This window comes from Capricornis sumatraensis, chromosome 13 (genome assembly GCF_032405125.1).
Source record: "Capricornis sumatraensis isolate serow.1 chromosome 13, serow.2, whole genome shotgun sequence".
NCBI classification, from domain to species: Eukaryota; Metazoa; Chordata; class Mammalia; order Artiodactyla; family Bovidae; genus Capricornis; species Capricornis sumatraensis.
Window position 1 is genome coordinate 9,482,675 of NC_091081.1, and position 25,865 is coordinate 9,508,539.

A 25,865-nucleotide genomic window follows, 5' to 3' on the forward strand; every position below is an offset into this window, starting at 1 on the left:
TATTAAGTGAAGATTTTAAGGAAAAAAATTACACAAAATTCTATAAAATTGAAATCTTTTAAGACTTGAAATAGAAAGCAATCAATCAAAACAGAATAACAATTAATAAAATAATAACAATTAGTCCTATTATTTCTATAGTACCTTTCGTTCCCAAATCCCTTGTGCGTACAATAGTCCATTTTCTTTCCCTAATAACCCAAAGAGAGCTTTTCGACCCCTCAGGAAATTTTTAGCACCATGCAACACTCTGAATTATTGTCTAGAACCCACTTGCACATCTCCATTTTCAGGACTGACTAAATGTGACTTAAAGTTACAGGCTAGAGTTAATATTGTTCAGAAAATCTTTAAATATATACAGAGAAGCATTGTAATATCACTGTTCTGAATGTCTCATAGTCTAATTCATTTTCAATAAGACTAGAGATTTCAATGTTGCTTACTGAAAAAGCTATCAAATAATTAGGGCTAAGTAAGGACTGGAAAAAAAAATCAGAAAATGAGAGAGTAAAAGATAAGAAAAAGCTAGCCATCGTGACCTGATTAATATGATGCCAATTGCTGGGATTTAACTACTGTATGATTGATGATCTAAATAACAAGAAGTAGAACAGATTCTTTGCCCAGGTTTTGTTTTGATTTTTAATCTAAAGGTTTATTTCACGGTAGTGAAAGTGAAAGTCATTCAGTTGTGTCTGACTCTTTGCAACCCCATGGACTATACAGTCCATGGAATTCTCCAGGCCAGAATACTGGAATGGGTTCAGTTCAATTCAGTCACTCAGTTGTGTCCAACTATTTACAACTCCATGAACTGTAGCACACCAGGCCCTCCTGTCCATCACCAACTCCCAGAGCCTACCCAAACTCATGTCCATTGAGTCGGCGATGCCATCCAACCATCTCATCCTCTGTCGTCCCTTTCTCCTCCTGCCCTCAATCTTTCTCAGCAGCAGGGTCTTTTTCAAATGAGTCAGCTCTTTGCATCAGGTGGCCAAAGTATTGGAGTTTTAGCTTCAACATCAGTCCTTCCAATGAACACCCAGGACTGATCTCCTTTAGGATGACTGGTTGGACCTCCTTGTAGTCCAAGGGACTCTCAAGAATCTTCTCCAACACCACAGTTCAAAAGCATCAATTCTTTGGTGCTCAGCCTTCTTCATAGTCTAACTCTCACATACATACAAGATCCCTTCTTCAGGGGATCTCCCCAACCCAAGGATCAAACCCAGGTCTCCCACATTGCAGGCAGACTCTTTACCAGCTGAGCCACCAGGGGAGCCCAACAGTGGTTAGATGCCACAAAGTAGGTGGCGATGCCTTAACCGTATGCATATTGTCAGGCCCGAGAGTCTCTTCCACCCTTATCAAGGGGAGTGCTAACATTCTCTCCTTTCATACAACACATTTCATGGTAAGTTTATCATAAGTTATGATGAAATAGAATACTCTTCCCTGAGCAGCTGATAACAATGCTACAAGAAGAGAATAGAATACCTGATAGTTTCTCCAGCTTAACTGGTCTTAGCCACTGCTCTATATCTGTCTGGTTATATATAGTATATATTATATATATAGTCTTAAAATTTTGTTTCAATAAAACAGATATTCATTGTAAAGAGTAAACAGTAGAACAGCTGGTTTAAGTAAAATAAAGACTTTCTCATTTCCCCATACCAAACCTACTCCCCTAGTGTAACCACTGTTAAAAAATAGTTTCATGTGTATTTCTCCACATGGTTTTATGTGGGCATCTGTGTGTGTACGTGTATTCCTTTGTTTCTTTTCACAAAAAAAAATTGATCAATGCAACGTATGATATACTGTATAATATAGTGATTCGCAGTTTTAAAGGTTATACTTCATTTATAGTTATAAAATACTGGCTATATTCCCTGTGTCATACAATACTTCCTGTTAGCCTGTCTTACACACAGTAGTTTGTGCCTCCCACTCCCCCACCTCTCTATTTCATAATCTCGCTCTCCACTGGTAACCACTAGTTTGTTCTCTATATCTGTGGGTCTGCCTCTTTTGTTTTATATTCCCTAGTTTGTTGTATTTTTTAGATTCCACATGCAAGTGATATCATACAGCATTTGTTGTTCTCTGTCTGATTTATTTCACTCAGCATAATGCCTCAGGGTCCATCCATGTTGCTGCAAATGGCAAAATTTCACTCTTTTTTGTGGCTGAGTGGTATTCCATTGTATATATGGACAAATAGATAAATAGATACATTTATCTATCATTTCAAATTACCTGTGTGCATGCTAAGTTGCTTCAGCTGTGTCCGACTCTTTTCAACTCTATGGACTATAGCCCACTGGGCTCCTCAGTCCATGGGATTCTCCAGGTAAGAATACTGGAGTCGGTTGCTATGCCCTTCTCCAGGGGATCTTCCCAACCTAGGAATCACACCCCATGTCTCTTAAATCTCTTGCACTGGCAGCTGGATTCTTTACCACCAGCACCACCTGGGAAGCCCTATCTTTAAATTACCAAAATATACATAAATACATTCTGGTTACAAAATCTATCTCAGTTTTCACTGCTATATATTCAGGACTTCCAGAAGGAAAGGTCTTATCATCAAAGATTCCACCCTGCGAGCCCCACCCCCAATTTTTCCCTCCTTCCTCCACTCCCCTCCCATGCTTCCTCTGCTCACTGTATATCACAATCCAGCATGGTGGGCAAATACAAAGGCATGACTTGACTAACCCTGAAGGGGATGGGTTTCTAGGCAGAAGCAATGCACAGTTCAGGCTAAATCTCAGCCACAGTGCCACGTTGCGATGTTTGATTGGCACTGATAGGAAGCAATCTGAGGGCTGCCCCACCTCCTACCATTGCCTCCTCATTCTTCTCCTCACAATCATCTCTCATCAAAATCACACCCAGAGCTAGCGCAAACTCTTTAGTTAAACCCGTAATGAGGGGGAAGTTATGGGATACACTTCTCCATCACACAACTAACAATAAAGCAAAAATAAACCACTGAATAAATATGTTTTTCTGGATTTGTAACACTGTGCTTTTAAAAAATTTGTGATTTATTGTGATTTATTTTTTTAATTTTGAAGAAGTGCCCTTTTTACTTCTAATTGTATCTATTTATATATAATACTTTAAAAAATATATTTATTTGGCTGCACCAGATATTAATTGCAGCACACAGAATCTCTTATTCTTTTTAGTTGCAGCATGTGGGATCTAGTTTGGGATCGAACCCAGCCCCCCTGCATTGGGAGCATGAAGCCTTAGCCATTGGACCACCAGGGAAGTCCCTATCTAAAACAATTTTGTATCAAATTTTGTGTTCTTGGTTGTGTCTTCTTTTATTTATAGAATGCCCCCAAAACTCCATAAAACCTGGCTACATCTCTGACTACGATATTTCTTATACCTATACATATTTTATAAATGTTTCACAATACATTGAATATTTACTAAAAATTGATAAGATCTTTCAAAAGAAAAAAAAAACAAGATCAAAGCTTTTGCCTTAGGAAATAATCCTGATCTGCTGTTCAATTTCAGTTCAGTTCTAGGTTTAAGTTTCCTCCTGGTTCCTTTGTGTCAGTGAGTTGCTTCAGTCATGTCTGACTCTTTACAATCCTATAGACTGTAGCCCTGGAAAAGGAAATGGCAAACCACTCCAGTATCCTTGTCTGGAAAATTCCATGGACCAAGGAGCCTGGTGGGCTGCAGTCCATGGGGTCGTAAAGAGTCCGGCATGACTGAGCAACTAACAGGCAGACTGTAGCCCACTAGACTCCTCTGTCCATAGGCTTCTCCAGGCAGTATTACTGAGTGGGTTGCCATGCCCTTCTCTAGGGGATCTTCCTGGCTCAGGGATCGAACCCATGTCTCCTGCATTGCAAGTAGATTCTTCACCCACTGAGCCCCCTGGAAAACTCCTCAGTTCCTTTCAGTTCAGTTCAGTTCAGATCAGTTCAGTTCAGTTCAGTTTAGTCCAGTCACTCAGTCGTATCCGACTCTTTGCAACCTCATGAATTGCAGCACGCCAGGCCTCCCTGTCCATCACCAATTCCCGGAGTTCACTCAGATTCACGTCCATCAATTCAGTGATGCTATCCAGCCATCTCATCCTCTGCCGTCCCCTTCTCCTCCTGCCCCCAATCCCTCCCAGCATCAGAGTCTTTCCCGATGAGTCAACTCTTCGCATGAGGTGGCCAAAGTACTGGAGTTTCAGCTTCAGCATCATTCCTTCCAAAGAACACCCAAGGCTGATCTCCTTTAGAATAGACTGGTTGGATCTCCTTGCAGTCCAAGGGACTCTTAAGTGTCATCTCCAACACCACAGTTCAAAAGCATCAATTCTTTGGCGCTCAGCTTTCTTCACAGTCCAACTCTCACACCCATACATGACCACTGGGAAAACCATAGCCAGTTCCTTTATTCATACTTTATTCTAGTGTCTGTGTTTCTATTATTTCTCTTTCTCATTCTTCACCTATTATTCTACCATGTCTTCCAACACATGATCCTCCTTCATAGCCCTTAAAGTCTCAATTTTCTGTTCCAGTCCAGTCGCTGAGATGATTATGCAGCCATGCCTATGCCTGACCTGGTCTTGGGGAGAATTCCAGTCCCTTTCCAGAGGCAGTGAGTACAATGAAGAAGTTTCTTGCCTCCCTCCTACCAGCATTATTTTTCATGAATACTAGTGGTACCATCTGTTTTCTCAGGCCCCAAACCCAGATTCCACTTTGATATTGCATTCTTTTTTACTTCCTACATCCAGACTAGTCTTGCCAACTCTTCATTTTTCCTCCCATTCAGTTTTTTCTCCACTTCCATCATTTGTTTTCAAAAGTTTCTTGCCAACAATGTAATGATGGTCATTACATCATTATTTATATTGTCACTCTCTCTGGTCCAGACACTGTGCCAAGTGTTTTATCCTTTATAGTCACAAAATATGACTATGAGAAAGATGCTATTATTATCCCTTAAAATTTTTTTTTGTATAAAAAATTCAGCTTTAGAGATATGAGTAACTGGTCAAAAGTCATTCAGCTTACAAATGGCAGAGCCAAACATCAAATTCAGGATATTTGGCAAGAATATCCTAACTGCAACTATGTTAGTCACTCCACTATTTGCCTGATATGCCTAAACTCTCACTTCCATATTTCTACATACTAACTTTTCAATGGGTTTCCAGTTTGAACAGGATAAAGTTCAAACTTCATTACATTAACTCTAGAGCTAAACTCTCTTTGTGTACTTTATATAAATCATGCCCTTACCCATGCCCTCCTCCTTTAGCTGCTGCTTCTGCTGCTGCTAAGTCGCTTCAGTCGTGTCCGATTCTGTGCGACCCCATAGACGGCAGCCCACCAGGCTCCCCCGTCCCTGGGATTCTCCAGGCAAGAACACTGGAGTGGGTTGCCATTTCCTTCTCTAGTGCATGAAAGTGAAAAGTGAAAGTGAAGTCACTCAGTCGTGTCTGACTCTTAGCGACACCATGGACTGCAGCCCACCAGGCTCCTCCGTCCATGGGATTTTCCAGGCAAGAGTACTGGAGTGGGGTGCCATTGCCTTCTCCGCTCCTTTAGCTAACCTTATTTAATTCCTACCTATACTTCAAGGAATTTCTCAGTTCTCACACTCTCTGGGGCGATTTCCAAGTTCACAACCCATAACCGTCTCTTCAGTTTCTTAACAATAATTGTCATATGCTGCTTGATATGTTTATTTATTTTATTATTTGTGTATTTATTTATTTTTGCTTCTTCATATGATCATTCTTTTCCTCCCCTATTGGTCTGAATAAGGATCCTAACAGATCTTTTTATTCTTCACAACATTTATAGAAACCTTGTATAGGAGCTCAGCAAATATATGTTGATTGATTTGCTGAATTTCCTACAGCAGACTCTTGGGTCTTATTTTAGCAATTTACAACAGTGATATATGAATTAATTAGAAGGGTTTTTAAATATCTTCTGGCACACTCCCCCCATAATGGACAACACTTCGGTGATATCTCTCACTCAGGGCTAATCACCCCTCCAAAGCCACTGAAAAAGATAGTTTAACATTAGGGACTGAGTCATAGCATCAGGTGTTCTGGAGTTCCCAGAATATTTTTGTCACCAGTTCTTTCAAAGCAAATTGAAACTATTGTTAGAAAAGAGCTTCAGACTAAAAGAAGCTGAGACGTGAAATGAACCTGAAAACAACCCAAAAGGTCAATTTTAAGAATGCTAAAGCAAACCCATAGCCTTGCTTTGAGTAGCTCTCAGGATCTAAAAGACTTCTGGAAAGTTCAGTCACTAGAAACCAGAACTATGTAAAGGGTCAGAAGAAGCTAAAGTGGCCAGGAGGTTGTACCATCCACACCATTTCCTATCCCCCGTCACACCATGGCAAAGGCAGTCACATCTGTTTTCAGTGATACCAAGGAATTGATGGGAATGGGCAGTTGACCCCAGGGATTTCCATCAGTGATTCTGTAGCTCCAGCAATATACTCATCTCTAGAAGGTTGATGCTTTCTCAAACTTAAGCAGTGTGGATATAAGCATCTTTAGAAAGCTTCGCTATTCATATTGACATAAAACATATATATGAAGCAAAAACACTGCTTGCTATGCAAATTCACCTTCCAGATCACTCCACTGTTTACCTTCCAGCCATTCTGTTGCCATTGAACCTATTCTATATTGAATTCTGGAGCTGCTCCAATGAACAGGCAAATTTGTGGCGATTGGTATCAGTTCCCTTGCAATCTCTCTTAAGGAGGTAACATTCTCTTCCATATTCAGTTTATAAAATGTGCATCTCTTTGGAATCACCAGGCTCCTTCCAGACCACTGATCCATCACCATCACTGAAAATCCCTCTTGTATGTAAGGTCACATCATCTAGATTTCCATCTTTCTCCATTTTCCCTGTCAACTTCTCCAAGTCACGTAACACAGTCTCAGGACACAAACTTACCATTGTCTCTTTTCTACTCTGTGCCTTACACCTTCTGAACAATGGCCCAACCAATAACCTACTCTCCTCAGTTTCCTCAATTGCAATGACTTTATTTCTGTTAAGTTATGGCCACCTGGAGCTTCTTTACTTTTTAATTCTTACCTCAAAAGTTTACTTGTCTGTCTATAATGTTTTCTTTTTAAAATATTTACTTATTTATTTGGCTCCACTGGGTCTTAGTTGCAGTGTGTGAAATCTAGTTCCCCAACCAAGGATCAAGCTTAGGCCCCCTACATTGAGAGCATGAGGTCTTAGCCACTGGACTGCCAAGGAAGTCTCTGTTCATAATTTTCTATACTGGCTCCCACTGCCTATTGTTTTAGGGTTCTCCAGGGAAGTAGAATCAGTAGAATATGTGGAGGGGTGGATAGATAGAGAAAGAGAGATCTATTTTTAATAAATGTGCTCATGCAGTTGTGGAGGCTGGCATGTCCAACATCTAAAGAGTAAGCGTCTTAGTTCATTCAAGTTGCTGTAACAAAATGTCACATACTAGGTAATGTATAAACAACAGAAATGTGTTTTTGTGGTTTCAGAGGCTGGAAAGTCCAAGATTAAGGTACCAGCGTGGTTGTATTCCTATGAAGGCCTCTTCCTGGTTCATAGCTGGCGTCTTCCTACTGTGTCCTCACATAGTAGAGGGGGCTAGGAATCTGGGTTGGGCTTCTTTTATCTTTTTTTAAATTTTTTTATTGGACTATAGTTGCTTTACAATGTTGTGTTAGTTTCTGATGTACAGCAAAGTGAATCGTCTATACAAATACATATATGCCCTCTTTGGATTTTCTTCCCATTTAGGTCACCACAGAGCATTAAGTAGAGTCCCCTGTGCTATATGGTAGGTCTATTTTATACATAGTATCAATAGTGCACGTATATCCGTCTCAATATCCCAGTTCATCTATCCCCTTTCCCCCCTTTGGTATCCATGTTTGTTTTCTATGTCTGTGCCTCTATTTCTGCTTTGCAAAAAAAGTCAGCTGTAACGTTTTTCTAGATTCCACACATAAATGACATTATATGATATTTGTTATTCTCCTTCTGACTTACTTCACTCTGTATGGTGACTCTAGGTCCACCCACATCTCTGTGTGGGGCTTCTTTTATAAGGCACTAACGCCATCCATAGGGCTCCACCCTCATGAGTTAAGCACCTCCCAAAGTACCCACTTCCTAATACCTTCATCTTTGAGGATTAAGATATCAATATAAGAATTTGAGGAGTTCACAAATATTCAGATCATAGCAGTAGGACAGCAGACTGGAGACCAGGCTAGAGTTTCAGTTCAAATATGAAGGCAGTTTGTTGGCAGAATTCCCTCTCCCTTGGGATAAGTCTGTCCTTTTCTTAAGACCATCAACTAATTGGACGAGACCCATTCTTGCTGTTATTATGAAGGCCAGTCTACTTAGAGTCTACTGACTTAAATGTTCAGTTCAGTTCAGCCAGTCATGTCTGACTCTTTGCAGCCCCATGGACTGCAGCACACCAGACCTCCATGTCCATCACCAAATCCCAGAGTTTACTCAAACTCATGTCCATTGAGTCATTGATGCATCCAACCATCTCAGCCTCTGTCATCCCCCTTTCCTCCCACACTCAATCTTTCCCAGCATCAGGGTCTTTTCCAAGAGTCAGTTCTTCACATCAGGTGGCAAAAGTATTGAAGCTTCAGCTTCAACATCAGTCCTTCCAATGAATATTCAGGACTGATTTCCTTTAGGATGAATGGGTGGGATCTCCTTGCAGTCCAAGGGACGCTCAAGAGTCTTCTCCAACACCACAGTTCAAAAACATCAATTCTTCAGCGCTCAGCTTTCTTTATAGTCCAACTCTCACATCCATATATAACTACTGGAAAAACCATAGCCTTGACTAGATGGACCTTTGTTGACAAAGTAATGTCTCTGCTTTTTAATATGCTGTCTAGGTTGGTCAAAACTTTCCTTCCAAGGAGCAAGTGTCTTTTAATTTCATGGCTGCAGTCACCATCCGCAGTGATTTTGGAGCCCAGAAAAATAAAGTCTGACACTGTTTCCACTGTTTCCCCATCTATTTCACATGAAGTGATGGGACCAGATGCCATGATCTTCATTTTCTGAATGTTGAGCTTTAAGCCAACTTTTTCACTTTTCTCTTTCACTTTCATCAAGAGGCTCTTTAGTTCTTCTTCACTTTCTGCCGTAAGGGTGGTGTCATCTGCATATCTGAGGTTATTGATATTTCTGCTGGCAATCTTGATTCCAGCTTGCACTTCATTCAGCCCAACATTTCACATGATGTACTCTGCATAGAAGTTAAATAAGCAGGGTGACAATATACAGCCTTGACGTACTCCTTTTCCTATTTGGAACCAGTCTGTTTTTCCATGTCCAGTTCTAACTGTTGCTTCTTGACCTGCATACAGTTTTCTTAAGAGGTAAATCAGGTGGTCTGGTATTCCCATCTCTCAGAGTTTTCCACAGTTTATTGTGACCCACACAGTCAAAGGCTTTGGCGTAGTCAATAAAGCAGAAGTAGATGTTTTTCTGGAACTCTCTTGCTTTTTTTATGATCCAACACAATCAGTCATAGGTATACATGTATTACCTCCCTTTTGAACCTCCTTCCCATCTCCCTCTCCATCCCATCTGTTTGACAGAAAACAACAAAAATCTGTAAAGCAATTATCCTTCAATTAAAAATAATTAAAAAACAAAAAAACTCTTGGTGACAAAAGAACCTTTTCTTCAATTTTTCTACTTTTTGTTCTCCACATTAATTTCCTGTCTCCACTGCTATCACTTACTTATACTTACGTCCACTCCAACCACACCAAACAACTCACCCGTCCAAGTATATACCCTGAAATGCACACTCCTTGTTGCTGGTAATATCTTCTTATCATAACCAGTCATTCTCATCTCAGCTGGGACATCAGCAAGCTCTCATTCTTCTTTGCCAGGCATCATGTATGCCTCCCTCTATTAAACAGCCTTATATCTGTATTCATACCTCCAGTAAAGCTATTTTTCTCATTACTGAATTCTGAGTCTCATCTAAATATTGATTTCATCTTTATGGTTGTAATAAATTTGTGACAAAATATATCTGTCTTTAGGAAAGGTAATTTGTACTTTTATGAACTTAAGTAAATTCTTTTGGTTCCATTTCTCCATCTATACCTTAGATACAAATAGTAACAATACCTACCTCAGAGCCATTGTGAGGAATACATAAGATTGTGAATCTGAAGTACATAGAACCATACCTGGGATCTAGTGAGCACTGAATGTATGGGAGCTATTATTTTTATAACTAGAACCTTCAGGTGTTTTTAACATCTTTCAGCAGCCATGTGCTGGAGCCAGCTCATTTGATTGTTCATATTTCAGGAATTTAGAAAGTCAGTTGTTAAACCTGCCTATCATTAAAAATCAGATTTTATAAACTTAGAATTCAATAAATTGTATCAAAAATAAAGGTCATAAATACTCAAAACATCACATCCCACTTATTTTATTCTACTTGAGTATTATCTATGCCTTTGCAGTTACATAACTCCATTGTAGCAACATGGTGGGCATGCTGTGGGAGGGCGTGCATTTCTTCCCAGTTCCATTCCAGGGATGTCATGTTGGTAGCTTGAAAATGGTCAAAATAGCAATGTTTCACCACAGAGAGTAGCTAATACTTTGAATCAGGCCTTGCTTTATTGTGTATTGACTGTTTAGGCTAAAAGTAATGGAGAAAATGTTAATAATGCAAATTATGCTTCACAGTGTGTTGTATCGAGCACCAAAGATGAAAGAGGTTTCAATTTAATGAATATAGCTGTTATACAAGGGTTACATCTAGTTCAAAGATAAATCATATATCAGAGTTCATAACAAAACATTTATTGGAAAAGAGGTACCAGGTTGAAATGTAATTTTGTCAAATCATGGTTGAATTACATAGAAGAGTTCTGCAAAAGCTAATAGAAGCACTCTGTGGGAATCAATTGGGTATGTGAAACTGACAAAAGATCATTGCTTATTTTATTATTATTTATAAATTGTTTGCTATGTATTCTTTTTTACATTTCTTTATATATGTAAACCCTTAAAGCTTTTGTCAGGGCTTCCCTGGTGACTCAGAGGTTAAAGCGTCCAATGCGGGAGACCCGGGTTCGATCCCTGGGTCGGGAAGATCCCCTGGAGAAGGAAATGGCAACCCACTCCAGTATTCTTGCCTGGAGAATCCCATGGACGGAGAAGGCTGGTAGGCTACAGTCCATGGGGTCGCAAAGAGTTGGACACGACTTCACCACCACCACCACAAAGCTTTTGTCAGCATTGCAGAAGATAATGAGCTAAGTTCTGCAAGTATACATTTATGCGTGTATGTGTGTTCTGTCGCTTGAGTCGTGTCCGCCTCTGTGATCCTGTGGACTGCAGCCCGCCAGGCGCCTCTGTCCATGGGCTTCTCCAGGCAAGAATACTGGAGTGGGTTACTATGTGATGTGGAGTTATTATGTGCTGTCCTCCAGGGAATCTCCCCAACCCAGGGATCGAGCCTGTGTCTCCTGCGTTTCCTTTATTGCAGGCAGATTCTTTATTGCTGAGTCAGTGGGGAAGCCCTTATATATATATGTAAAATTTATAATAAACTTATGTACTTCATAAATTTATAATAAACATATATATACACACACTTATATATATACATACATATATATATACTCACACACACACACACACACACGTCTTTTATTCCTAAGAGCTTTGTTGTGAAACATTTACCAGCACACCACTGCCTTCAAGTTTTCTTACGAACCAAAGGGTAAAAAAAGAGAAAAATAGTTTTACCACGGCAGGAAGTTGCTGAAAGTAGATGGTGAAAAGGAAAAATGGGCATCACCTTAAGTAAACAATGGAATCATTCAAATGAGAATATATGAAATTAGTAATAAGCTGCCTCAAACTCAGAAGCTTAAAATCATGAGTTTGTTTTTATTGCTTATGAATCTACATTCTCATCACCTGATTCAGGTTGGCTGGCCTCACAAAGCACCCACAATCAGCTGGGGTGTCAATGGGACTTTGCTGGTCCAGGATGGCGTCTCGCACATTTCAGGCCGTGGTCTGGCTGTGGGCTGGGGTGACAGGAGTAGTTGGGCTGAATGACTTCATCTACCAACAGGATAGCCCCAGATCATTTTCATACCATCTGGACAAGATTAACGTAAGCGCTAGGCTCAAAAGTGGCATAAACACTTCCTCCTCAGTGTGTTGACTGTGGCAAGTCACAAATCTAGCTCAGATTCAGGAAACAGAGAAATGAAGTCCACCTCTTAATGGGAGTCTGTGAAGTCACTTTGCAAACAGGGTGGATATAGAGAGGCATGAACAATTGGGTCATCAATTTACCGCAGTGTTTTCTGCCATCTCCATGTATTCCTCTCAGGATAGAGTTGAAATATTATTTACCTTGGTTAAGCAGGTGAATGGGGCAGGCTAGCTGTAATCAAACAAAAATCCTCTTTGTTTTTAGACTCTGGTCCTGCACTCCTGAGGCTTCCCTGGTGTCTCAGTCAGTAAAGAATCTGCCTGCAAAATCGTGCAGAAGCCCATGGATGGAGGAGCCTGGCAGGTTACAGTCCAGGGGGTCAAAAGCACTGGACACGAGTTAGTGACTAGACCGCCACCGCCTGCACTCCTTCCCCATTTTCTGAATGTTAGCAAAATATCTAGACCTAACCTGAAAGTGAAAGTGTTAGTCCCTCAGTCATGTCCAACTCTTCCTGGCCACATGAACTGCAGCCTGTCAGGCTCCTCTGTCCATGGAATTCTCCAGGCAAGAATGCTAGAGTAGGTTGCTATTCCTTTCTCCAGGGGACCTTCCTAACCCAGGTTTCCTGCATCACAGGCAGATTCTTTACCATCTAAGCCACCAGGAAGCCCAATATGAACAAAAGAGCTAAAAGTCAGTTATTCGTCCATTCTCCAAAGTGGAGCTTCCTCCATTCTCACAAAAACAGAAGTCCATCCATTGTAAATAAGGAACCAAATAAGTAGAATCAAATTATAGAGGAAAAATTTTAAACAGATTTAATAGAATTAAGGAAGCCAAATAAAATTTAACATCCCAAACACAAAGAAAATGCTCAAAATGCCATGAATTTACAAAGCAGAAGTAGACACCCAAAAAAATTTGTAAAGGGGAAAAAAGGGAGGGGGGGAAATTGATTATTTCCAGATAGAAACCCTAAGGTGAAGAAGGAACTACACTGTTATAAAACCTTCTCTCTCCTTTGAATGTCTTTACCAAAATTTGTAAATTATATATTTATTTATTGGCTGGTGGTTTTGTTGATTCCTGTATACCTGGCACCTAACAACATATCTGGTACTACAAATACTGTAAGTACTTAAATATTGAAGTAATGCTGGATATATGAGATGAGTATGATATTCATAGAAAATAAAACCATACAGAAACATTTTCCTTTTTAGAATTACTTCCTGCATAGTCTTCAAAAGTAAGACAGTAGAAAGAAAGGGTCCCTCCTAAATGCTGGAAAACATTTGAAGATGACTGTGGTTCCCTCTTTTGGGAGGCTGCAGAGTAACTCCAAAATCACACTGACTTTCACATCTATTCCAACTAATCAGCCCCTTTCCCTCAGCACAGTAGTGTAATCTGCACAAATAATACTCATGAATCTGTTTATAATACTGTTATATGCAGATCACACCCACTCATTTGGTTTTCAATATCTATCTAATTAGATATTAGAATATTTATCTAATATCACAATAGAATAATATTTTAATATTCATTGAGTGATTAAATGAAGGGGCCTATCTTGGAGACCAAAAAGACATCATCTCATTTCCTTCTCTAAAACAATTCTTAATTTTATAGGTGAGAAATCTGAAACTCAGAGAAGTCAAGTGATTTGGTCATGTTTACAGTTCATAGATAGTAGATGTGGGATTTGAACTCTATCTAGATGTCTGTCTCATTCTAAAGCTTTTTTTCGTTCTACCTTCTAACTATACTATTTCATCGCTCTATCTCCCTCATTCAAGATGAGTCCATTTCCTTTATTTTAATCTTATTTGGGAAGGAGCTTTATAATTTATTAGTGGAAACACCACAGAAAATAAAAAGTAGTTCCTAAGCATCTCCTTTTATTCATGGTGCTTCCAGAAAGCATTATGAGCCAAGAGTATGCCATATTTCAGCCTCCAAAATGAACATTTTCACCCATCCATAATGGGTGAGAATTCTGCTTCAGCGGAATTCAGATCCATGACTGAAATAAGTCCCACCTTCTACTAATGAAGATCCTGAGTCTTGCTTTACCCCTAGTATCATTCATCTAATTCTGGTTGGCACTGGTCCTTGGCTCCACTCCCAGAATCAGTACATTGTCAAGCCAAACCGGTTTTCTATTTCATATTATGTCTGCTTTTCATGGTGGGAGTCTCGCAGAAAAGGAAACAGATATAAGCTGTGTAAATAGAGTATATTGTAGGGTTGGGAGTGAAGTAATTTTAGAGGAAGTTTGAAATTTTGCTAAGTAATAGCAATTATGAAGTTGAACACAATTACATGCAACCATCATACATAGTATGAAAGAGAAAGACACTATAAACAAGTAGTAAGGAAAGACAGAGGTGGACATCAGTGTGCATGCAGGGATAAGAAAAGAACCCTCTGAGGGTTAATATAATTTTTTTTTTTTTTAGACATGAGCAGCATAGGGCATTTTAATTCCACTCACTCTTCTATTTGACTAATTTAGTTTAATGATCTGTACTGTTTCTACCCAGGTGTTCTCTAATCCAGTGCTTTTCAAACTCGAATGCGTGAAAATCACCCAGAGAGTTTGTTAAAAGGCAGAATCTGATCCAGTAGGTCTGGGGTGGGGTCTGAGATTCTTTTTTCTTTGGCTGTGCCACACAGCAGGCAGATCTTAGTTTCCCAACCAGAGATCTAACTCATGCCCCCTGCAGTGGAATCTGAGTTTTAACCACTGGACCACCAGGGAAGCCCCAGAGATTCTTCATTTCTAGCAAGCCTGCAGGTGGTATCCATGTTGCTGATTTGGAAACTCACTTTGAATAGCAAAGGTTTTGCCCAAGAGACACTTCCTTGGGGGATAAAAGAAGTAAGAAGATCTAGCACTAGAAAATGAGCTCAAAAAGAACATCTATATTTTACATTTTTTTAAATGTTCAACTTTGACCATAAGCACTGGCATTCCATGCAAGGCTGACTGCAGAAGCCTATTATGCTTGTCTTTAAAAAAAGAATATTTATTTATTTATTTTGCTGACTTCTGGCTTTGAGAGCAGTTAGTTCCTCAAATGTTAAGTCTGTGTTTATATAACTCAAAATGAATCTAGACTTCTACTTTCAAGAGTCTAATAACACTTTTTTTCTTACATGGATAAATTCACAAAACCACAAAAATAAACATTAACTCCATTCATTTTGTATGGATGTACACATGTCATCTAAATCAAAATTGTGGCTATTAAGGTCAAAATACATACAACACAATTTGGGGGTTTCTTTTTGGCAAGAAGTAATAAGTTTCAGTCTAGCCAGCAATAACCTAGTCTAAGAAAAGGCTTCACAAATACATCAGGGACACAGATTTGCTTCCTCCTTATAGAAGCTTTAGATTAGAAAGAAGAAATCCAGAAGAAGATTTCTACTTGTAAAATAAAGCAATATCTTTATCAGGGATGTAGTCACTTTTGATACTTCTGATTTCCCAGCTTGGAAAAGCAAGACACATAGAGGTTATTCAGTTTATTCAGTATGGCATGATCGACAGCTCCAGAGGCATGAGGATGAAAGTCACCCTCTGACCCAGATGCTGGAGTTTCCCACCTCTAATCACACTTGTATCTACTCAACAGGGCTTTCCAGTCCCTCAGTTTCTTGCCTTCATACATATCATTGGCCCCTGTCTTTTATCATTGATATGATGGAGTTTTTCCAGCCAATGAGATATTAAGATTGGGATCTCCAGAAGTGTAACTGTCTTATTTTTCATCAGTATTTTTCCCCTGATCTACTGGTGTCCATAGCAAAACCCATTTGCTTCTTCTTCCTCTCCTGTCATCCATATGGAGGTTTGAGAAGCCTCCAATCTTCCCTTCCCTCCCCAGCCCACTTCCACTCCTTTCCCCTGGTTACTCCTAGCCCCAACTCATGGAAGTTCAGGATGCTGCCATTCACCCAGGTCAGTTACTCAGAGTCTGGAAGGAAAGAAAAAGTGAAAAAGTCTTATATTGGAGAAACAGCTCCCTTTAAAACAAAAATATTTGCTCTGTCCTTCACAGTTAGAATGATCAAGTAATTTACAATCTCAATCAGGACACTTTTGAAAGTAAAAAGTGTTAGATTAAGATTAGGCCCAGATTATAAGCATTAGTTGGAACTGTACTGGGCTCATGACAACATATGGCTGCCCTATCCATGGCTTGCATGGGTCCCTTATGTAGAATGGTCTTAGAGAACACCAGGAAGAGTCTTGAATGCAAGGAGGTTGGGTGGATGTGAGCTTCTGGAACTTCCGCCACATTATAACCTTCAGGTTCCAATTGGTTTAATGACTTGTAAGAACTTATAATGAACACAGCAGTGCTATACACAAAGCAATGAATTGAAGGAAGAGAGAGCTAAAACTTTCTTTCTTTTTTTTTTTTTTTTTGTTCTTGCTTCCAGTTGATTTAAAACCTCTCACTGTTGGATATAAAACATTTTTATGTTTGTTGAGCACTTCAGAAACCCATGTTGATTAAAAGAAGAAAACCAGAAAAGTTTGTATTTTATTACCTTTGGTGCCCTATTCCCATTCTTTGTTTAAGAGTCAAACTTATGTTTAATTTATAAAGGAAACAAGGTTCAGAAATGATTAAATTATGCTAAGTAGGTATTAAAAATCTTTTAACTTACCACCCCCCGCCCCTTTTTCTTGCTGCACTGCACAGCTTGTGGGATGTTAGTTCCCCAACCAGGGACTGAATTTAGGCTTTCAGTGTGGAAGTATGGAGTCGTAACCACTGGACCTCCAGGGAATGCCCCACAACCCCTTTTAAAATACAGAAGTTCCTTTATTTAGTGACAGCTAATCACCTCGTGGACAAAGACAACAACATGGAGGAGTGGAAAGCTGCATCAGTTTGAGTTGCCTTATGGGTTCCATTTCTAAAATATTGTCTCCTCTACCTCACAACTCCAATCTTTGTCTCCAGTAGTCTTCTAACCCGCAATCTCTTCAGTCCAACTGCAGCCCCTCTTATTGTTTGCAAATGCTCTTCTGAAGCTGTAACTCTAGTTTAGATACTCTCCAAGACACAGCTCAGAGGAATTCCAAGATCTTCAATACACTGTACAAATGCCTGTGTCATCCAGCCTTATCACTGAGCCAGTAATTTGCTCTCATTTGTTGAATGTTTATAACTGAGGATAAAATAAGGACATGCCCACGCCTTTTGCTCAAAGGGCTCACTGTCTTTGAACAGGTGATCACACTGCTGGTGTGGACATGAGCTGAGGCTTCTGGACGGCTAGTTTGAGAACAACTTTACTTTTCGTTTTGTTTTGCTGAACTTGGTGGTAATTGGGGAAGCATCTGGAAGGAACTGAGAGAGGACAGAAAGTGATTTCGTCTAGAAAGCAGGTGGAAGAAGAGGATCCTAAACTGTAGGAAAGAGCTGAAAACATTGCAAGGAAATGGAGGAGAGAGACCAAGAATGGAGGAAAACTTTTTGAACTATTTTTAAGTCTCTTTTGGGTTGTAAGAGCTCATTCAAACAAGTGAAGTCTTATGTGTTGTACCATAGATGTGGGCCTTCTGACTCAGTGATTTGCAATCTCAATGTCGACTGTATATTTAAATAAGGGAGGGGGCGTTCTTTAAAATGCTATCGCCTGGGATTCACCTCCAGATGTTTGGCTGTGTCTACTCTCAGGTGGGACTGAGGAGCGAGCCTAGTGTTTAAAAGCCCCATGTGACTCTTGTGAACATTAAATGAAATTATGCTTTTGAATGCACTTTGCACAGTGCTTTCTAAAGGTTAGCTCTTATTGATGGGATTACTAAATCAATAGCCACTGAATTTCAAAGCGCAGGGAAGGAGCACCACAGTGATGGACTCTGCTATGGTGTAAGCTCAGTTCAGAATAAGTCTTTGTCCTAAATCTTGAAGCCCAAATTAGGTAGAGAAGGGGATCATGTAGCCCAGGAGAAGGAAGAGCATATAAAAATCCAGAAAGGTGAGAAATAACATTCTATCAGAACACAAGTTTCATTTTCTGATTGAGTAAACAATTATTTATGGCATGCATGAGTGTGCATGCTAAGTCACTTCAGTCACGTCTGACTCTTTTCCACCCCATGGACTGTAGCACCCCAGGCTTCTCTGTCCATGGGATTCTCCAGGCAAGAGCACTGGAGTGGGATGCCATGCCCTTCTCCAGGGGATCTTCCTGACCCAGGGATCTAACACATGTCTCCTGTGTCTCTTGTATTGCAGGCTGATTCTTTACCATTGAGCCACTGGGAAAGCCCTATTTATTGCATATTTAATCCATACTTATTGCGTACTTAATCCTGCTCATTGGGGGCATAAAGATAACTCTCAAGAAATTCACAGCCTAAGGCTGTCTTCCCCTCTACAGTGGTGAAAAGGATGGGTTGTTCAAATTGAACTGATTTATATTTATTTGGCTACAAAGCACCTCCAATCTTTGTTGTGGTATGCAGGATCTATTTCCCCAATGAGGGATTGAATGAACCCAGGCCCCCTGCACTGAAAATGCAGAGTCTCAGCCAATAGACCACCAGGGAAGTCTTAGTCAAATTGAACTTTAAAGAATCTTTTAGAGAAACAAGGAAGGGAGGGAACAGCTTCAGATAGTGAAATCCTCATGCATCCAGCAGCTAACCCAGAGTCAAAGAGGAGAATGTCAGAAGAAAGAACTTTAAAGTTCCCGTGTAACCAGGCCTCGCATGACTGAAGGGGGTAATATGAGATGCAGTGCCATCCAGCCCCTTCCTGGCACACTGCAAAATACCCTTCTAATCTGAAACAGCATTACTAATATTGTAATTACTGACTCTTCAAAATGATGTTAATTAATTATTGAGAGGAAAAACTTTTTGAAATGACCTTCCCTGGTGGCTCAGACAGTAAAGAATCCACCTACAATGCGGGAGAACTGGGTTGAGAAGATCCCCTGGAGGAGGACATGGCAACCAACTCCACGATTCTTGTCTAGAGAATTCCATGGATAGAGGAGCCTGGCAGGCTACAGTCCGTGGGGTCACAAAGAATCGGAACATCTGAGAAACTAAGTACAGCACAGTAAATATTAATTTCACAGAAATGTATAGGATGCATTTGATATTTAATATATTAGATTTGGAATATATATTTAAGTCTTCAAATGTAAAGGACCCAGTTCTCCCAAATTTTGGTAACTGCCTCAAGCCCTTTGTAGAAAGATATATAAATTTACAAGCATATATACAGACTTCTTGAAATCACAGCGCTTCCCAGACATGTATTTTTTCTCCCCCAAATTTCCATTTTACTAAGGATATATATGTTTGAATCAAGGGGATAAATTTGTATTAATCTTAACTCAACCCAGGTAAGACCAGGACCATGGACCCAGCAAACCCAGCAAACTGGACATGGAGGCTGTTCCACATAACAGCACAAGAATTGACAGGGGAAGTTGGAGGCTCACAGAAGATCAGTTGCAACACATAATGTTAGTGCAGTGGTTTGCAGATAGGGTCCTGGGCCCAGCTGCCTCAGCATCACCTGGACCCTCACAGGAATTCAGATTCCCAGTCCACACTCAGGATGTACTGAATCAGAAACCCTGAGGGGTGACTTCAGCAACCTCTGTTTTAGCTAATCCTAGAAGACTGAGTGCCAAAGAATCGATGTTTTCTAACTGTGGTGCTGGAGAAAACTCGAGAGTCCCTTGGAGTGCAAGATCAAGCCAGTCAATCCTAAAGGAAATCAACCCTGAATATTCACTAGAAGGACTGATGCTGAAGCTGAAGCTCCAATACTTTGGCCACCTGATGCAAACAGATGACTCATTGAAAGAGACCCTCATGCTAGGAAAGATTGAAGGCAGGAGGAGAAGGGGATGACAGAGGATGAGATGGTTGGATGGTGCCACTGACTCAATGGACATGAGTTTGAGCAAACTCAGGGAGATGGTGAAGGACAGGGAAGCCTGGTGTGCTACAGTCCATGGGGTTGCAAAGAGTCGGACATGATTTCACAACTGAACAACAACCAGGTAACTTACTTCTCAGGTGGCACAGTGGTAAAGAATCTGCCTGCCAATGCAAGAGACACAAAAGATGCAGGTTCAATCCCTGGGTCAGGAAGATCCCGTAGAGAAGGAAATGGCAACCGACTCCAGTATCCTGGAAAATTCTCATGGACAGAGGAGCCTGGTAGGCTATAGTCCATAAGGTGGCAAAGAATTGGACACAACTGAGCAACTAAGTACATGCCTATAGCAGGTGACTTGATGAATGCTAAAATGTCAGAACCAGATTAATCCTGGCTACTCATTGAATCTGTTTAAGGATGGTATTCATTTGCTAGGACTGTCATAGAAAATACCACAGAGTAAGGGGCTTGAATAACAAAAATTATTTTCCCACAGTTCTGGAGGCTAGAAGTCTGAAGTCAAGGTGTCAGCAGGGTAGTTTTCCTCCTGAGGCCTCTCTCTTTGGCTTGTTAATGGCTATCTTCTCCCTGTGTCTTCTTCACAGTCTTCCCCCTGTGTGTAACTATGTCGTAGACAATCCCCTCTTCTTATAAGGGTCCCAGTCATATTAGACTCTGACCCCCTAGTGACCTCATTTTAACCTAATTAGCTATTTAAAGACCCAGTATCCAAATATAGTCACATCTGAGGTATTGGAGGTTAGGACTTCAACATGTGAATTAGGGTAGGGGATGGAGGGAGACACAATTCAGCCCTTAACAAGGAGTATTAATTTTTTAAAGAAGTCAGCATTCACCTTGAGACTAATTAAATCTTAATTCCTAGGAGAGTGTCCTAGACACGTATAGACACCTGTGGCTCACTTGTGCAGCCAGGACTAAAAACCAGCCTATCATAGATTAAAAGCCCAAACAGGTAGGCAAAAGTCATGCGATCTGGTCATCAGTGGTTATGTGCTACACAGTCAGGCAGACCTGGCAAAAATGGAGAGTGTAACCAGGTATCTGAAACTCAAACACAGGAAGTCTAGCTTAGGGAAGCATCTTTAACTCAGCCTTGGGGCAAAAATGGACAAATTGAGGATTAAATAATAGGACTGAGGCCCAGGTAAGAGCCAGTTCATAAGAAAGCAATATCAGCACAGATGCAAGAAATTGGAACTCAGCATTGATCTACATAGCAGACTCATCTTTGGGTGCACAGGTGTCCTACCAGGGGCTCCTGGCCAGGAAGTTGTCCCGAGAGCAATAAGATCCAGTTGCAGGAACCCAAGAGATGGTAGTGAAGGAAATCAGATGGTGTCTGAGGTTTCCTGCCCTTTCAGAGGGTTTTTGGAAAAAGAAAACAAGACAAACAGCTTCAACAATCAGATCATTGACCTGAAAATATAACATGTGCATGGACTTCTAATGCTGTATAAGGAGCCATACCATTCTAGTGAGTTCCTGGATTTTATTTCATGTGGACGGTAGAGCATCTCGGAGTGGTTGATTAAGCTTCCAGCCACCTTTGTCAAAGCCAATAATCCTGCTTTGTTCTCCCTCACAGAGAGGAAGCAAGTCTTGTTCAAACTGTCATTATTAGCTCCATTTCCAGCACCACAAAATTAAAGGACTGTTGCAAAGAAATAAATGGAATCCAGGAAGAACACACGATCTCTTTGAAAGCGTTCACCTCCTCACCCCCAGCCATCCACCTGGCCTAGAGACAGAAGAATTACAGGGAACCCAACTGAGTAATAATGTTATTGATTCCCTGCTAATCGGATTTTTCTCGAGTTTGCCAACAGTCAAGTGTTTACAAGACTTCTCTTTTCAAAACAACTCAAAAGTCATTCCCAACAGAGAAGCTAGAAACCAAAAAATCAATAATACGGGAACTGCTATGAAGGATTTTCATCTACCCAGTGAGGAGGATATTTATTTATAGCAAAACTGGCCACTCCAGTTTAGTGTGGTAATAACATGGTACGGCTAGTTCAAAGAGTGCCATGACTGAACACAGCCTTGTATTATGCCCACTGTAAATGGTCTCTATGAGGAAAAGCCTATAATTCAGAGAGATTTGTCATGAATGATAAAGCCTGGGACATTGTAACAGATACTTTTTTTTACCAACTCTATTTGTGGAGAGGGCATGTAAAAAGTAAGGAAAAAGGCTACCTTCAGGAAACCTGGAAGGAGAAAGTGAGCCTCATTTGGTTTTTCCTACCTGAGAGCAGGGGCTTCCCAGGTGGCTCAGTGAGTAAAGAATCTGCCTGCGTTGCAGGAGACACTGGAGATTCCTGGGTCAGGAAGATCTGCTGGAGGTGGGCATGGCAACCCACTCAGTATTCTTGCCTGGAGAATCCCATGCACAGAGGAGCCTGGTGGGCTACAGTCCATGGGGTTGCAGAGAGTTGGACACGACTGAAGTGACTGAGCACACACTCACCCACATGAGAGCTACCTAACGCCTAACTTGAATTCTTGATGGTTGAAGACTTATTGCTTGCAAAGACATAGTACTTTTTAAAAAATTGAATTAAATTTTTTTATATATGTTTTGCTCTCTAAAAAACCATTTCCTCACTGTCCTAATTATACTTTGTCTCTCTTTAATGCTCCTTGAGCTCTAGGGAAAACTAGGTACTCTTTCCAATTGCATTTTTATAGTAGGGCTTATCACTGAGTGGGGAATTTAGGAAACACTGACTCAGAACTTCAAGCTGCTTTCCAGAGAACTCATCAGAGCACAGTTCTCTGGTGCATCGCATCAGTTTTGTAGCTGGAAAAACAGGAGGCACACATTTTAGGTGTGGCTTCTCCAAAGCCAGTCTCTGAAATTCCATGCAGCAATTTCTTACACTTATTTTTTAAATGATCATCAAGCAAATACTTTCTCAGGAGCTAGGGAATAGTCAGTCTGAACTTGAGTCTCTCCATGTCTGTCTACCATTGTCATGTATCAGACACTTTGTATAGACAGTGTCTATCAGACATTTGTTATGCATTCCTGAGGATGACATGTGCACAGCAGTATTCTAATAAAGGCCTCGAATTGACTTTCCATGGAAAATAGCCCTGATTTGTACTTTCATGGTGTAAATATTCCCACCATGGGCCTTTTTAAAGTTACCAACGTGAAGTCAGTAAAAGCAGAGTTAGGAAGAGAATACACTGCTATATAATATTTCCAGAATACAGATGCAGTTGAGATTAATAATAATAATAATTTTAAAAAACCTCAGAAGCACACAGAACAAAATGTGGTAAAAATAATTAGGAAGTGATGAGTCTTCAGTATTTATGTTTGTCATTTAATTTTTTATTGAAGTATAGTTGATTTACAATATGGTATCAGTTTCTTGTGTACAGCAAAGTGATTCAGTCATACATATATGTATATGTTCTTTTTCATTTTTTTCACGTATATGTTATTACAAAATATCTAATATAGTTCCCAGTGCTATACTGTAGGTCTTTGTTGGTTATTATATCATTTAATTTTAAGAATGGCTGTGTTTATCATCCAGTTTGCAAAATTTAAGCAAATCTAAAATTGGTTCTCACAAGCCAGTAGGAGCCAGTACCAGCACACCACTGGTCCTTCAAGGTAAAGCCTAGATTTATGAATTAAAGAACCCAGGTCCACAATATCACCCACTAGGTGCTATGCAAAACTTGAGCTTGTAAACAGAGATGAGACTGATCAGATAGTATGACAAATTTGGAGAACAGAGGTGAACCCAGAACTAAATTTCCAGATTCCTGCCTATAAGGCAGAGGTCACGGACAGGTGATCTGGAGATATATTTTGTTGGGGAATTCTGATGCCACTGGGGCAGCCCATGCATTTTTCATAGCAGAAATCAGCTGACTCTGAGAGGTGGCTGCCCTCTTTGGGCAAGATTTTTGAACTCCAGTTTATCACTGCCCAAACCACTCCCCATTGTCTTTTGCCCATAGCTCATGTACAGACCTCTGAAGGTTAGAGCATTTCAGAATCAGCACTTGGCTACCCACATTTTTTTTTTTTTCCCAGCTTGCAGCATCTTAATTCCCTGACCAGGGATCAAATCCAGGCCACTACAGTGAAAGCATGGAGGGGAATCCCTGCTGTTTTGTGTCACCAATCCAGACCTTGCTCAACTACAGATGCTCCTTTCTTGCTGTCTACTCACCACATCTACTTGGATGTTAAAAGGCATCTCAAACATCACATGTCCCAAACTGAATTCCTCGTGCCTCAGATTCCCAGGAGGAATCACCAACTCAGAAAATGGCTCCTCCATCCTTTCCACTTCCTGGCCCAATTCATAGCCTCATCGTTGACCCCCCTGTTTCTTTCTCACACACACCCTTTCCACAAACAAATCTTATCAGCTTCAAAATAATTCCAGAAACTGACTCTCTCTCTCTCTCTCTCTCTCTATATATATATATATATATATATATATATATATGACACATCAATACAGCTTCCATAATCTCTCCCCCAGTATTATTGCCTCTTAACTAGTTTCTGCTTCCCGGGTAGCTCAGTCAGTAAAGAATCCTCCTGCATTGCAGATCAGGGTTTGATCTCTGGCTTGGGAAGTTCCCCTGGAGAATCCCATGGACAGAAGAACCTCGTGGGCTACAGTCCATGGGGTCAAAAAAAGCCAGACACAAGTTAGTGACTAAACCAACTGGTCTCTGCAACCATATCCATCCACAGACCATTTGCACAGCACCCAGAATGAGCCTTTTACAATTTAATTTCAGCCATGTATTTTCTCTGCTGAAAAACATCATGTCTTCCCATTTCACTTAGAGCCATAGCCAGAGTCTTCAGCCTTTGTGTCTGCTCCTTCCTAACTGGATGTTCCTTTTCCAGGTGTCCCCCATAGCCCTTTCCCCCACCTCCTAGGCTTTTTTCCAAATGATCTCTTGATCTTTCTATTTAAAATTACCACCTCCATCAAGATCCCCCCCTTTCAACTTTTCATCCATAGCATTTATCACCAGTATGATAAATGTTACTTAATTTGTTTTCTCACAGCTAAAATGTAAGCCTCTTGAGGGCAGAGATTTTTGTCTGTTGTGTTCACTGCCAAATCCCCACATCTAGAAACAATACTTACCCTGGTAAGTGAATATCAATAAATATCAATTAGAAGGATGAATGTTCTTCCAGAAGGCATTAGAGATGTTTCAGAACAATTAGGGAGAATTCTGTGGGGAGGGAGTGGAGAAAAGAAGTTAAGGAGAAAGGAGTTGGGGGAGAAGGAGGAAAACAGACAATTCCATTGGGCAAGAGAAGGTTGGGGAGCTCTAGACGCTGTGTCTTGGTGTGGGAAAGGGAAGTATGTAAGGAAGGGCTCTGTGCTTTTCCTGGAAGCGTCATTACTTGTGAAGTCAGGAAATGTTGTTGCTGCTCTTAACATTTTCTTGAGTATGTGGCTTCATCCCTCTGAGTCTCTTCTAGTTCTCCTTTCTTTGAATTCACCACTCCCTTTAAAAGAGTTGGCTTCTGTGGCATTATACAAACTCTTGGTCTTTTAAATGTTGTCTGCAGCACCCCATCCACCATCTTCTTCTCTTCTGACTCTCTAGCCTAATCAGACCACT

General features: G+C 40.5%; 1 non-coding gene across 1 annotated transcript; it reads right to left on the bottom strand.

The window, feature by feature from the left end:
- Nucleotides 1-1,283: 1,283 nt before the first annotated feature.
- LOC138090041 (U6atac minor spliceosomal RNA) lies at nucleotides 1,284-1,409 on the bottom strand. Its single transcript, XR_011145864.1, has one exon. It is a non-coding gene; the product is annotated as a U6atac minor spliceosomal RNA (small nuclear RNA).
- Nucleotides 1,410-25,865: the final 24,456 nt, after the last annotated feature.